General features: G+C 37.1%; 1 long non-coding RNA gene across 1 annotated transcript in view; it reads right to left on the bottom strand.

The window, feature by feature from the left end:
- Positions 1-9,532, bottom strand: part of LOC144581637 (uncharacterized) — a 92,349-nt gene extending 82,817 nt beyond the window's left edge. The window contains exon 1 of the long non-coding RNA XR_013532718.1: positions 9,264-9,532. This is a non-coding gene — a long non-coding RNA (uncharacterized LOC144581637). The remainder of the gene's footprint in view (positions 1-9,263) is intronic.
- Positions 9,533-16,212: the final 6,680 nt, after the last annotated feature.

Raw genomic sequence — 16,212 nt, 5'->3', positions numbered from 1 at the left:
TATTTATGTTTATGTCCAAATGCAATAGATATTCTCTAACATATCTCCTTGGATCCATAAGAAGAAGGTGAATGTAATTTTTAAAAATGAATATGATATCTCTACATCAGCACAGTATTGCATTATACGGAAATAAGAGAAAGAATCTAACTCTTCCATGGACATTTAGGTTGCTTGTAGTTTTCTATTATTTTAAACAGTGTTGTGGAAAACGTTCTTGTAAATGTCTTTGGACATCGATGTGAAAATTGTCTTAGGAGATATTTGTAGAAATGCTATTTACATGGTCTTTTTTGCCTACTTTATTCATTTTTATTTAGAACATTTTATAGAACTTTAGGAATTGGTGACTTCTAAGTAGGTGTAAAACATAGTACTGGGCCAGGCATGGTGGCTCACACCTGTAATCCCAGCACTTCGGGAGGCCGAGGCAGGTGGATCACGAGGTCAAGAGATCGAGACCATCCTGGTCAACATGGTGAAACCCCATCTCTACTAAAGATACAAAAAATTAGCTGGGCATGGTGGTGCGTTCCTGTAGTCCCAGCTACTTGGGAGGCTGAGGCACGAGAATTGCCTGAACCCAGAAGGCGGAGCTTGCAGTGAGCCGAGATCACGCCATTGCACTTCAGCCTGGGTGGCATGAGCAAAACTCCATCTCAAAAACAAAACAAACAAACAAAAAAACACAGTACCTGGATTCTCTGAGCTTTATGTTCTGTTTGAAGCAGGGGAAGTGACAGTAACTACCTGTTAGGGTGATTTTGGGGATTAAATGAGATACTGTGTACAAAGTTTATAGCATGGGTTTTGGATCACAGCAGAGAGTAGTAAAAAGTTCAGTTTTGCCTCCTCTTAGTCGGTCCCGAACCCAAATATACTTTTAAATATTCTTTCAGCACAGATTTTAAAGTTTGATAGAAATAGAATTATATTGTGATCACTCCATATGTAAGGTTTCTTTTAGTCAAGAAAATGTTTTTGATATTCAGCCATGTTGTTACACATGTCAATAGTTCTTTCCTTTTTTATCCTCCTATCTCAGGTCTTAAAAAAGGAATACTGCAAAAAAAAAAAAATGAAACAATATTTCCACTTGTATTCGGTTTTGGTCTACAGTTGACATTGTTCTCAAGTATCACTAACAGGTTCCCATGGAGAGAAAAATTTATTTTCTGTCCACAACATAACAGGAATTATAACAGATGCAGAAGGCCTACTAGCCCTGTGTGAAAATCATCATGTTGACTATATTTCTCAAAAGTTAAACTCAGGTGTATGGGCAGCTGTCAGTCTTTGTTTCCTCACTATCAATCCCACCACTTTTATTTTTTCATTTGGGGACAAATAATAATGACTGTAAGAACAATGAAAAATAATAAAAGGACAGTAAAAAGGTTGAATGCACTGACTGTGGCAGGGAGCAATCAGAAATGGTTTGTTATTTCCCTTCACTTTATCAAAGTTGCTACGTGGACTCATTCTTACCCACCTGTTGGGTAGAATCTTTGATATTTTCTATTTCACTGAGCAATTTAAGATATTAAGAAATTCTGTCTAGTTCAAAACAGGAGCAGAAAACCAAGCACCACACTTTCTCGCTCATAATTGGGAGTCGAACAGTGAGAACACATGGACACAGGGAGAAAACAACACACATTGGGGCCAGTTGGGGGTCAGAGGAGGGTGAGACGGGGAGACCATTAGGACAAATAGCTAGTGCATGTGAAGCTTAAAACCTAGATGAACGGTTGATAGGTGCAGCAAAGCACCATGGTACACATATACCTATATAATAAACCTACACATTCTGCACCTGTATCCTGGAACTTAAGAAAAATCCTGTTTAGTTTAATTTCCAAACTCAAAAATCTCATTCAGCTGAAAACTTAACCCTTTTTTTACATATTTTAACACATAAAATAATCAACAATGAAAACAGGTAGAGGTTGAGCATCTCTGATCCATAAACCCCAAAATCCAAAATATTCCAAGATCTGAAATTCATCCACATCGATGGCTGAGGTAGCGATATGTGTGCTTTCTGATGGTTCAATGTATACAAACTTTGATTCGTGCACAAAATTGCTAAAAATATGTAAAATTTTATTTGCGTTATGTGTATGAGGTGTACGTAAACATAGGTGAATTTTGTGTTTAGACTTCAGTTATATCTTTAAGAGATCTCTTTATGTATATGTAAATGTTCCAAAATATGAAAAAAGTTTAAAATCCAAAACACTTCTAGTCCCAAGGAATTCAGATAAGGAATATTCAACCACTACATCTAATAAGTCATGGATACTTTAAAATGAAATTTTAAAAGTATTTAAAGAGTCCAAAAGACATCAGGAGAAAAGGGACAGGACAAAAAGTGGGGAAGGGGATGCAAACGAAAACAAACAAAATAATGAAACAAACCATTAAATTGTAAGCTTGAATCCAATTACATCATTCGACCACTAATAAATCTATATTTAATAACGTTAAATGTTATTGAATCATACCACATACTCCAATTAAAGTGCAGAGATTGCCAGAATTGATTTAAAAAACCCACAAGACCCAGTGCTGTATATTAAATACACACTTTGAATAGAAAAAAAAAGACAAATATACGTAGGTCTAAATAAGTGCATTTGAATTTTTTTAAGACAGTGTCCTACTCTATCCCCTAGGCTGGAGTACAGTGGTGCAATCTCTGCTCACTGTAAACTCTGCCTCCTGGGTTCGAGCAATTCTCCTGCCTCAGCCTTTTGAGTAGCCGGGAATACAGAAACCTGCCACCACGCCTAGCTAAATGTTGGGGTATTTTTAATAAAGCTGGGGTTTCACTGCATGGGATAGGCTTGTCCTAAACTTTTGACCTCAAGTGATCTACCTGCCTCAGCCTCCCAAAGTGCTGGGATTGCAGGTGTGAGCCACTGTACCTGACCCTAAATGAGTACATTTAAAATGATATACTATGCAAACAGTCAGCAATGGAAGTGTGAAGAAGCTATATTAATACCAAATAAAATATGCTTAAGTCAAAACAGTATTTCCAAAGATAAAGAGGGATAGTTCATGATTACAGAAGAGTCATTTCATCAAAAAAATGGATTAAAAATAATTTGTGCATCAATTTGCACAAAACAAAATTGAAGTAAAGGAATAAACAAACAATCCACAATTTTGATTGGTGATTTTAATACCCATCTCCCAAGCAGTTGATAGATAAACTAGACAAAATCTTAGTCAAGATGCAGATGACCTGAACAACACTCTCCACCATCTTAAACAAACCAATGGAAGACGACACCCAATAACCACAGAATACTGTATGTTTCAAGTACATGTAGTGTTCACTAGGATAGGTCACATGCTAGGTCGTAAAACAAGACTGAATAGATTAAATCAAATTGAATTCATGCAGTGTATGTTACCTGACCACAATAGGATTAAAACAGAAATTAACAATAAGAGAACTAGGAAAGGTCCAAGTACTTGGAGATTAAATATAATACACAAGCCCAAGAAGAAAGCAAAAGGTAGAATGTAAAATATTTTATTCTAAGGGATAATCAAAATACAACATGCCAACACTTATGAATTACAGCTATGGGAGTTCCCAGATGGAAGTATAGCCGTACATGCTTATACTGCAATAGAAGAAAAAGAGAAAGGTCTAAAATCAATGACGTAAATGTTCACCTAAAGAAGATTGAAAACACACACACACACAGAGCAAAGAAAACTCCAACGAAGTAGTAAGAAGGAAACAATAAAGGTAAAAGTGCAGAGATAAACCAAATTGAAGACAGACAAAATAATAGAGAAAACTAACAAAGCAAAGAAGCTGGTTGTTTTAAAATATCAACATTAATAAACCTTAAGCTACTCTGATCATGAAAAAAAGAGAGGAAACACAAATGGTCAGTATCAATATCAGAAGTGAAAGCGAAGTGAAACTATCACTACAGATCCTGCAGACGTGAAAAGGATAATAAGAGACTATCATAAACAACGTCATGGTGACAAATTCTGAAACTTAGATGAAATGAACAAAGTATCTGAAAAATACAACAAAAACTAACACGAATTTTGCAGAAAATGTGTCTGGGAAAATTAAAAGATACATTAAACAAAAGAATATGCAAGCCACAGCCTGACAGAAAATGGTCATAAATCTATTTTCAGTAAAGAGCCTGATTTCCAGAATATAGAAAGCAGTTTTATAACCTGAAAATAAGGCTGGGCACAGTGGCTCACACCTGTAGTGCCAGTACTTTGGGAGGCCGAGGAGGATGAATGGCTTAAGGCCAGGAGTTTGAGACTAGTCTGGGCAACATGATGAGACCCTGATACCTAGTATAAGTACAAAAAATTAGCCTTGTATGTTGGCTAATATCAATACAAAAAGTTAGCCTGGTATCAGCTAATTGGGAGACTGAGGTGGGAGGATCGCTTGAGCCCAGGAAGCAGAGGCTGTAGTGAGCCAAGATTGCACCATTGCCTTCCAGCCTGGATGACAGAACAACTAAAAGAAAAAAAGAGAACAATTACTGTTTAGAAGGGGAAAAAATTTGGGGAGCCACTTTGCAAAGATAATATACAAGTGGGACAAAATGGTTAACATCAAGGAAATGCAGATTAAAACCACAGTGAGATACTACTACACACCCCACAAAATAACTAGATTGGGAAAGACTAAACACCAAATGTTGGCAAGAATACAGCACAACTATAACTATTGCTAATGGGACTATAAAACAGTACAACTACTTTGTCAAATTTCTGGAATTTTCTTATAGAACGAATATACATCTCATCTATAATAAATTTCCGAGTTAGGAATCTACCCCAATTAGTGAAAATACATGTTAATAAAAATACTTACAGAAGACCACAATAGCTTTACTCATAATAATCAAAAGTTGAAAATATTTCTGGTGACCACAAATAGAGGATCAGGCAGCGAACTACGTTATTTCATAGCATGAAATACTACTCAGCAATAAAAATGAAAGAGATACTGATATGTGTAACCTGACTGATAAATATAAAAATTATTTTATGGACTGAAGGGAGCCTTATATATAGGGTTATCACAACATGATTCAAGTTACGTGGAATTTCTAAAGTTGGCAAACTTAGTCTACAATGAAAAAAATCCAAGGGTACAGAGCTGGAGACTGAGACAAGTCATGAGGAAACTTTCTGGGATTGTATTAGTCCGTTTCTTCACTGCTGATAAAGACATACCTGATACTGGGTACTTTATTCAAAAAAGGTTTAAGGGACTCACACTTGCACCTGGCTGGGGAGGCCTCATCATCACGGCAGAAAGTCAAAGGGACATCTTACATGGTGGCAGACAAGAGAGAAATGAGAAACAAGCAAAAGGGCTTTCCTCTTATAGAAGCATCAGCTCTTGTGAGACTTATTCACTATCACAAGAACAGTATGGGGGAAACTGTCACCATGATTAAATTCTCTCCCACCAGGTCCCTCCCACAACACGTGGGAATTCTGGGAGCTACAATTCAAGAAGAGATTTGGGTGAGGACACAGCCAAACCATATCAGGGATTATAGTAATGTTCTTTATTTGATAGAGTTTTGGGTTACACATATGTATACTTTTGTCAAAATTCGGTAAATACATACTTAAAATTTTTGCATTTCATCATTTGTAAACTTTACACCAAAAGGAAAAAGAAAGGTACCAAATTGTAGTTAATGCACGTTGAGTTACTGATGTCTGCAATTTACTTTAAAATGCCTAAAAACTATAATGGATTACTGGATGGATCGAAAGATGGATCTATGGATGGACATGAGATAAAACAAGACTCCAAGTTGGTGAAGATACAGTTAAAGTGTTCACTGTAAAGTTTTTTCAACTTTGTTGTACGTTCATAAATGTTCATGATAAAATATCAACGAAAACAATTTTCATCCCTCCTCCTCTGTGACAGCCTCAGCCTGAGAAACCCACAGTGGGAAGGGAAAGGAGGGCAGTGTGTTTGTTTATGACCACCCACCCTCACTCCTTAGCAGTGCTTTCTGGCTCTTCTAGGGTTGGATAGGGGCAGGGAGAAAGGAGAGACAGAGGAACAGATAGGGCTTTATTGAATAGTTCAGCTGTATTATGGTGTCACATTTTAGGAGCAGTCATGCAGTTTTGGGCCCTTTCTCATGCGTTCCTGAGAAATTCTCCTGGTAGGGATCTCTGACAGCAGTTCACTACCTCAGGTAATACAGTTTCTAGGAAGCCACTAAGAGCCCTCCTACCACCTGCCTCTGGGGGTCCTGGGCAGCCTCTTCCTTACCCCTGGCAGGAAGCTTTTCAGGGCAGCGTCCTCCTTAAAATCAATGGTTTTCTCTATTATGGAATTCCTATTTGGCCCATATAAAACATGCAAACACCTTTGTTTGGCTTAACTTGAAGTATGGGCCACTCCCAGCTCCAGTCTTTATCGCTTCTATCTGCCCCATTATTTCAACTTGGCCACAGCCTTTTGCCTTTGGATTGTATTCAGATGGGATAGCAGTTCCCGTGTTCTCCAGCCTTCAGGGACGTGAGCTAATCAGTTTGAATTGTTAATTAGAAGTTCCTGTTCATGCAGCTCGTTAGCTTTAAAATGAAGCAGCAGCCTTTTCCCATCCATGAGAATTGGGTGAGGAGGGAGTTCATACAACACACAACCCTTTCAAAAGTCTTCAGTGTAATTAAAAAAAAATGTCCAGTGTGGTGGCTCACATCTGTAATCCCAGTACTTTGGGCAGCTCAGGTAGGCAGATCATAAGGTCAGGCTTTGGAGACTACCCTGGCAAACATGGGGAGACATTCATTCCCAAAGCAAAATTTTGGAATTGTAATTCCAAAAGCAAAAATCCAACCACAAAAGATAAAGTCTTAATCAGTAGAGCTTTACAGAAGGAAGTAATGTAGGTAGTAAGGGCACTTTCGGAAATGTCTGGAATCAGAGGAGTCGATGTATCACCTGTTAGAAATTGTACTCGCTTGGTAGCAAAATTTTCCTTGTGTTCACTTAAAATAATAGTCTTGTTGTTTTAAAACCAACGCACAGAGGGTGACTTGGATGTTTATTTTTTATTCTCTTTGCCTTCTTGTTTTAAGAATGGATTTTTCCTAAATTCTAATGATTATTGTAACTTACATAAGTGCAGCCGATTTTGCTTTTAAGGATAAAACTACATTTAAGTAGCTTTGTCTGGATTATCAAAACCAGGCCCTGAAGAAGTGAGTTCCTAAATGGTAGGAACTTTGCTTATGTCTATATCTCAGTTGTGTTAAACAGAATAACTGGCGCAAATTAGCAAATGATGCACTGAGGAATCATAGAACAAAAGACTTTATGAAGAACTAAGTTTCAGATTCAGGGTGACGCTAAGGAGCTAGTGTACCAGAGGATGGTATGCCTTCTGCAATCACAAAAGCAGCATTCAGTCTGATCTGGGCTCTAAGAAGTGCTCCTTGAGACCTGAAATTTTATCCTAACACTGCCACTAACAGGTTAAGTCACAAAGAGTTCACTTCCCAGAGCTTTCGATTTCTGGTTTCCAAATCGGCACAATGAGAAACTGAAAAGAAGGAAAGAGGAAAAAAAGAGAGGGTCAGAGATCCCTCCTGCTTGTACAATGCCATGATTTGGACACAGTGTTTGGGCAACCATGGCCCATCCACCAATTCCTGCCTGTCGTCTCTTGTCAGACAGCTCATGAGCCACGAATGTGAAAGAATTCAAAAAAGTAACAATATTTTGGGACATGTCAACAATTATATAAAATGCAATTTTCAGTTCTCATAAAAGTACTTTGGAACTCAGCCCCACTCCTTTATTACCCATTTCTATGGCTGCTTTCACACCACAACCACAGAGATGAGTAGCTGTGACAGAGACCATATGGGCTGCCGAGCCTAAAATATTTACTGCCTAGACCTTTCCAGAAAAAAAAAGGATTGCTGATCTTTTACACAGACAATCAAGCAAGCGATCACCTGAGAACATTAAAATCTGTGTCTAGGACAAATGGGGCCTATATAAACTAGGGAATAATCTTCCCCACTACTTATGCAAGAACATTCACCCTTGATAGAGCAGGCTACATGGCTTGGCAGCACTACTGCCACCAGTCCAGACTTCCCCTCACCTGTGCCCTATAAGTGACCAGCATTTCTAGGCATCCGTGGAGCAGCGGGGTGCATTCTCATGGCTGGCCCCACACCTTCCCTTCCTCCTGCTTCCTCACATTCTATTTTCTGAGTGGTTGTCAAAGGAACGCTGAATTTTGCTGTCACTTTTTCAGACCCCAATTCCACTTATGACAGTCTTGGTACCGGGAAGCATTCCGAGCTCCTATCTCATCACCACAACCGCCTGCTTCTCACTTAGTCCAGAGGAGCTTGCCACAGTGCACTTGCTTTTTAATCGCTCTCTCTCTTCTTGCCTTCACCTCCTCTCCCTCCCTCTCTCCCTGGCTCTTTCTGTCACACGGGTGTGTGCACATACACAAGTTCCGATTAGATAAAAGAAGAAACACTTTTTAAGTTTCTTTCTAGGCCTAATAGAAAATTCTTTTTTTTTTTTTTTTTTTTTTTTTTTTTTACAAAAACAGAGCTGTTTTTTTCATTGCAAAAAATAATAAAATAGATTTATGAGGTACAGAGGCGTGCAGAAAAGTATTTTAGAAGTGGAGTCAGAACTCTACTGTGGAAAGGGGGCTTTCTTTGTGCCCCTCGCACTCATGGACACCATCTCTAATGCACCGTTCACGCCTAGACCCACGCCTCAGCCTTTCCGGGGGTCGTTCAGAGCCACCTGCCAGGCAGGCACTACCACGCCGGCCTCTCCGGAGCACAGACTTCTGCTCCGTCTACATCCCAGCCTGTGCACCCGAAGGGACCCAACAGCTGAGTCCCAGCCCCACTGCGGCAGAGGGCAGGGACCAGCATGCACACCCTCAAGTCTACATGAAGACCCTCGCCGAGACTGTCGCCAGCACCGACCCCTGGATCACCCCGGCCCTGGGCGACGGATGGGGGTCTGGGGCGCATGCCCCAGAGGCATGGAGGCAGAGAGGAGGCCAGCGGAAGTTAGAGGTCACTGGGACAGGCTTGTCTTCCCCTCCCTTCCAGCAGTGGCGGGCCCCAGTCCCCACCCCTCTCCCAGGCCCCCGGTCTGGTGGCACCATGGCCACAAAGGGCAGCGAGGGTGCGTGCCCGACGCCTCGGTGCCTCGTGGTACCTGAACCCACTTGGTCGAGTGGCAGCTGCACCGCATCACCGAGGGGCCGCAGCAGGGTGGAGTCCGTGGTACTGGCGGTGCCGGAGGGCGATGGAAAGTCTTAGACTAGGGACTGCTCTCCACCTTGCGCCCAGTGCCGCCCGCGCTCATTGCGAGTGACCGCTCCCTCGCCTCCAACTTCCAGCAACTCCCAACGCTGGTTCTCCACGTTGTGCACGCAGGCGCGGACAGCTGCCCACAGCACAATCCCGGCGTGGAACCCTGACGCGGCAGGCAATCAGAGAGCGCCGGCTGCACAGCGCCCCTCCCCCGTGCTGAGGGGCGGGGCAAAGGGAGGAGGCTCACGGGAAGGTTGTAGCCTGAGGGCGCCTCCCGGGCAGAGTGGGATGCCTTTCTGGGGTGAAACTTTAGAAGGGTGTCGTTGCCCCTTCGCCCCTCCCTTTTTGCTCCCTGGAATGTCATGGCCATCCACCTCTCTCTAGGAGGGACAGCACGCAACCTAGGGGTGGGCAGTGGCCCCCCAAAAAAACAGCAAAGTGAGGGACGTCCAAAGCATTGCTGGGGACATTGGGGACCAAGCTTGGGCCTGGGAGGAGGGGAACGGTGAACCAAACCTAGCTGAAAAGCCCTTTTGTCTTCAAAACTGCTGTGTAAAAGCCCAAAGTGGAAAACAATCCCGTGGTCTGACCCTTTCAGTCCCCCTCCAGCTGCACCTCAGCCATCCAGGCGGAGCCAGGTGTTCCTGGGTTGGATGCCTGTGGTTGCGGGGAGATGGACTCACCTTTGTTGCGTTAAAATTTAGTTCTTTGGTAGCCACCCGCTCTTATTGAACGTCCTGCCTTCCTCCTCAAAGAGGTGTTTTCTAAGCATCCCTTCACCCCTTGAGCACAGTCACCCTCAGACTTTTGAATTCTGCATGTCCGCATACCTTCTGGGTGTTGAGGGAGGGTTATATACATGTGTAATTCATTTGCCCCAAACTTCATAAAAGTAATCCATTTGGGCTCTTTGAAAATGCAACATCAAGTTTTGTTCAGCAGACATTTAGAAGAGGAATGCCACAGGAGGGTTCCTAATTCCCCTTGGGAGCTCAAGACTTAAGGGATTGGCAATTTGTGATTTGGGTAAAAATAGTGTTTACTGGGAGTTTAACTACATGTTTTAATACTTTTGGTAGAATAGCTCAATAATAAAATAGATTTTATTACATTCAGGACTGAATAAAGACTGTTAGAAAAAATACACAATGCCTTATTCTACTTAGTTTTGGATTATATACACCAACTCAGTATGCTCGCTCAGGGAAAATACCGAAATTTTAATTTTACGCGAATCGAAAAAAATCTAAATATTATCTAGGCACCCCAATGTTAAAAGCAAAATTGCTGTGAATATAATCTGTCAGAAAAAATATACAATGCCCTTTTGTACTCTGTTTTGGAGTATATACACCAATTCAATATGCTCTCTCATGTAAACTACCAAAATTCTAACTTTATGCGAATCGAAAAAAATCTAAATATTATCTAGGCACCCCAATGTTAAAAGGAAAATTGCTCTGAATATAATCTGTCATAAAAAATATACAATGCCCTTTTCTACTGTGTTTTGCAGTATATACACCAACTAAATATGCCCTCTCATGTAAAATACCGAAATTCTAATTTTACGCAAATCGAAAAAAATCTAAATAATATCTAGGCCTCCCACAGCTAAAAGAAAATGGCTCTGAATATAGTCTGTTAGTTAAAATATACAATACCTTATTCTACTCTGTTTTGGAGTATATACAGCAACTCCGTATGCTCTCTCATGTAAAATACAGAAATTCTATATTTAAGCAAATCAAAAAAAATATAAATATTATCTAGGCACCCCAATGTTAAAAGCAAAATTTCTCAGAATATAATCTGTCATAAAAAATATACAATGCCCTTTTCTACTCTGTTTTGTAGTATATACACCAACTCAATATTCTCTCTCATGTAAAATACAGAAATTCTATATTTACCCGATCCGAAAAAATCTAAAGATTATCTAGGCACCACAATGTTAAAAGCAAAATTGCTCTGAATATAATCTGTTAGACAAAATATACAATGCCCTTTTCTACTCTGTTTTGAGTATATACACCAACTCAATATGCTCTCTCATGTAAAATACAGAAATTCTATATTTAAGCAAATCAAAAAAAATATAAATATTATCTAGGCACCCCAATGTTAAAAGCAAAATTTCTCAGAATATAATCTGTCATAAAAAATATACAATGCCCTTTTCTACTCTGTTTTGTAGTATATACACCAACTCAATATTCTCTCTCATGTAAACTACAGAAATTCTATATTTACCCGATCCGAAAAAATCTAAAGATTATCTAGGCACCACAATGTTAAAAGCAAAATTGCTCTGAATATAATCTGTCAGACAAAATATACAATGCCCTTTTCTACTCTGTTTTGAGTATATACACCAACTCAATATGCTCTCTCATATAAAATACCGAAATTCTAATTTTAGGTGAATCAAAAAAAATCTAAATAATATCTAGGCACCCCAAACTTAAAAGGAAATGGCTCTGAATATAGTCTGTTAGAAAAAATATACAATGGCTTATTCTACTCTCTTTTAGAGTATATAGACCAACTCAGTATGCTCTCTCATGTACATCACAGAAATTCTAATTTTACGGGAATCAGAAGAAATTTAAATATTATCTAGGCACCCCAATGTTAAAAACAAAATTGCTCTGAATATAATCTGTCAGAAAATATATACAATGCCATATTCTACACTCTTTTAAAGTATATACATCAACTCCATATGCTCTTTCATGTAAAATACAGAAATTCTATATTTAAGCGAATCGAAAAATATCTAAATATTATCTAGGCACCATAATGTTAAAAGCAAAATTGCTCTGAGTATAATCTGTCAAAAAAAATACACAATGCCATTTGCTACTCTGTTTTGTAGTATATACACCAACTCAATATGCTCTGACATGTAAAATACAGAAATTATAAATTTATAAGTATCGAAAAAATCTAAATATTATGTAGGCATGTTTATGTTAAAAACAAAATTGCTTTGAATATAATATTTCAGAAAAAATACACAATGCCCTATTCTACTCTGTTTTGGAGTATGTACACCAACTCAGTATGGTCTCTCATGTAAAATACCGACATTCCAATTTTACCCGAATCGAAAAAATCAAAATATTATTTAGGCAACCCGATGTTACAAACAAAATTGCTCTGAATATAATCTGTCACAAAAAATAGTCAATCCCCTATTCTACTCTGTGTCGGAGTATATACACCAACTCAATATGCTCCATAATGTAAAATACAGAAATTCTAATTTTACTGGAATCGAAAACATCTAAATATTATCTAGGCACCTCAGTGTTAAAAAAACTGCTCTGAATATAATCTGTCAGAAAAAATATACAATGCCCTATTCTACTCTGTTTTGGAGTATATACAACAACTCCACATTCTCTCTCATGTAAAATACAGAAATTCTATATTTAAGCGAATCGAAAAAAATCTAAATATTATCTAGGCACCCCAAAGATAAAAACAAAATCGCTCTGAATATAATCTGTCAGAAAATATATACAATGCCCTATTCTACTCGGTTTTGGTGTGTATACACCAACTCAGTATGCTCTCTCATGTAAAATACAGAAATTCTATAGTTAAGCAAATCGAAAAAAATCTAAATATTATCTAGGCACCCCCATGTTAAAAGCAAAATTGCTCAGAATATAATCTGTCAGATAAAATATACAATGCCCTTTTCTACTCTGTTTTGTAGTATATACACCAACTCAATATGCTCTCTCATGTAAAATACAGAAATTCTAAATTTACACGATCCGAAAAAATCTAAATATTATCTAGGCACTCCAATGTTAAAAGCAAAATTGCTCTGAATATAATCTGTCAGATAAAATATACAATGCCCTTTTCCACTCTGTTTTGTAGTATATACACCAACTCAATATGCTCTCTCATGTAAAACACAGAAATTCTATATTTACACGATCCGAAAAAATCTAAATATTATCTAGGCACTCCAATGTTAAAAGCAAAATTGCTCTGAATATAATCTGTCAGAAAAAACATACAATGCCCTCTTCTATTCTGTTTTGTAGTATAAACACCAACTCAATATGCTCTGTCATGTAAAATACAGAAATTCTAATTCTACCCGAATCGAAAAAAATCTAAATATTATCTGGGCACTCCTATGTTAAAAGCAAAATTGCTCTGAATATAATCTGTCAGAAAAAATATACAATGCCCTTTTCTACACTGTTTTGGAGTATATACACCAACTCAATATGCTCTCTCATATAAAATACCGAAATTCTAATTTTAGGTGAATCAAAAAAAATCTAAATAATATCTAGGCACCCCAAACTTAAAAGAAAATGGCTCTGAATATAGTCTGTTAGAAAAAACATACAATGCCTTATTCTACTCTGTTTTGGAATATATACACCAACTCAGTATGCTCTCTCACGTAAATCACAGAAGTTCTAATTTTACATGAATCAAAAGAAATCTAAATATTCTCTAGGCACCCCAATGTTAAAAACAAAATTGCTGTGAATATAATCTGTCAGAAAATATATACAATGCCATATTCTACACTCTTTTAAAGTATATACACGAACTCCATATGCTCTCTCATGTAAAATAAAGAAATTCTATATTTAAGCGAATCAAAAAAATTCTAGATATTATCTAGGCACCCCAATGTTAAAAGCAAAATTGCTATTAATATAGTCTGTCAGATAAAATATACAATGCCCTTTACTTCTTTGTTTTGTAGTATATACACCAACCCAATATGCTCTCTCGTGTATAATACAGAAATTCTAATTCTACCCAAATCGAAAAAATATAAATATTATCTAGGCACCGCAATGTTAAAAAATAAATTGCTCTGAATATAATCTGTCAGAAAAAATATACAATGCCCTATTCTACTTAGTTGTGGAGTATATACAACAACTCAGTATGCTCTCTCATGTAAAATACCGAAATTCTAATTTTAAGTGAATCGATAAATTTCTAAATATTATCTAGGCACCGCAATGTTAAAAACAAAATTGCTCTGAAAAAAATCTGTCAGAAGAAAGGTACAATGCCCTTTTCTACTCTGTTTTGTAGTATATACAGCAACACAATATGCTCTGTCAGGTAAAATACAGAAATTATAATTCTACCCGAATCGAAAAATCTATTATTTAGTCAACCCAATGTTAAAAAAAAAATTGCTCTGAATATAATCTGTCAGAAATAATATACAATGCCCTATTCTACTCTGTTTTTGAGTATATACACCAACTCAATATGCTCTCTCATGTAAAATACCGAAATTCTAATTTTACGCGAATCGAAATAAATCTAAATAATATCTAGGCACCCAAAAGTTAAAAGAAAATGGCTCTGAATATAGTCTGTTAGAAAAAATATACAATGCCTTATTCTACTCTGTTTTGGAGTATATAAACCAACTCAGTATGATCTCTCATGTAAAATACAGAAATTCTAATTTTACCCGAATCAAAAAAATCTATATATTATTTAGTCAACCAAATGTTAAAAACAAAATTGCTCTGAATATAATCTGTAAGAGTAAATATACAATGCCCTATTCTACTCTGTTTTGTATTATATACACCAACTCAATATGTTCTTTCATGTGAAATACAGAAATTCTATATTTAAGCGAATCCAAAAATATCTGAATATTATCTAGGCACCCCAATGTTAAAAGCAAAATTGCTATTAATATAATCTGTCAGATAAAATATACAATGCCCTTTACTTCTCTGTTTTGTATTATATACACCAACTCAATATGCTCTCTCATGTAAAATACAGAAATTCTAATTCTACCCAAATCGAAAAAATATAAATGTTATCTAGGCACCCAATGATACAAAATAAATTGCTCTGAATATAATCTGTCAGAAAAATTATACAATGGCCTATTCTACTCTGTTTTGGAGTATATACAACAACTCAGTATGCTCTCTCATGTAAAATACCGAAATTCTAAATTTAAGTGAATCGATGTTTCTAAATATTATCTAGGCACCGCAATGTTAAAAACAAAATTGCTCTGAAAAAAATCTGTCAGAATAAAGGTACAATGGCCTTTTCTACTCTGTTTTGTAGTATAGAGCAACACAATATGCTCTGTCATGTAAAATACAGAAATTATAATTCTACCCAAATCGAAATATCTAAATATTATTTAGTCAACCCAATGTTAAAAAAAAAATTGCTCTGAATATAATCTGTCAGAAATAATATACAATGCCCTATTCTACTCTGTTTTTGAGTATATACACCAACTCAATATGCTCTCTGATGTAAAATACCGAAATTCTAATTTTACGCGAATCGAAAAAAATCTAAATAATATCTAGGCGCCCCAAAGTTAAAAGAAAATGGCTCTGAATATAGGCTGTTAGAAAAAATATACAATGCCTTATTCTACTCTGTTTTGGAGTATATACACCAACTCAGTATGATCTCTAATGTAAAATACAGAAATTCTAATTTTACCCGAATCAAAAAAATCTATATATTTTTTAGTGAACCCAATGTTAAAAACAAAATTGCTCTGAATATAATCTGTCAGAGAAAATATACAATGACTTATTCTACTCTGTTTTGTATTATATACACCAACTCAATATGCTCTTTCATGTAAAATACAGAAATTCTATATTTAAGCGAATTGAAAAATATCTAAATATTATCTAGGCACCTTAATGTTAAAAGCAAAATTTCTCTGAATATAATCTGTCAAAAACAATACACAATGCCATTTTCTACTCTGTTTTGTAGTATATACACCAACTCAATATGTTCTGACATGTAAAATACAGAAATTCTAATTTTATAAGTATCGAAAACATCTAAATA

The sequence above is a fragment of the Callithrix jacchus genome, chromosome 2 (genome assembly GCF_049354715.1).
Source record: "Callithrix jacchus isolate 240 chromosome 2, calJac240_pri, whole genome shotgun sequence".
In the NCBI taxonomy this organism is placed as follows: Eukaryota; Metazoa; Chordata; class Mammalia; order Primates; family Cebidae; genus Callithrix; species Callithrix jacchus.
Note: the sequence above shows the minus strand (reverse complement) of the source record. Positions and strands in the feature narration are given on the sequence as shown.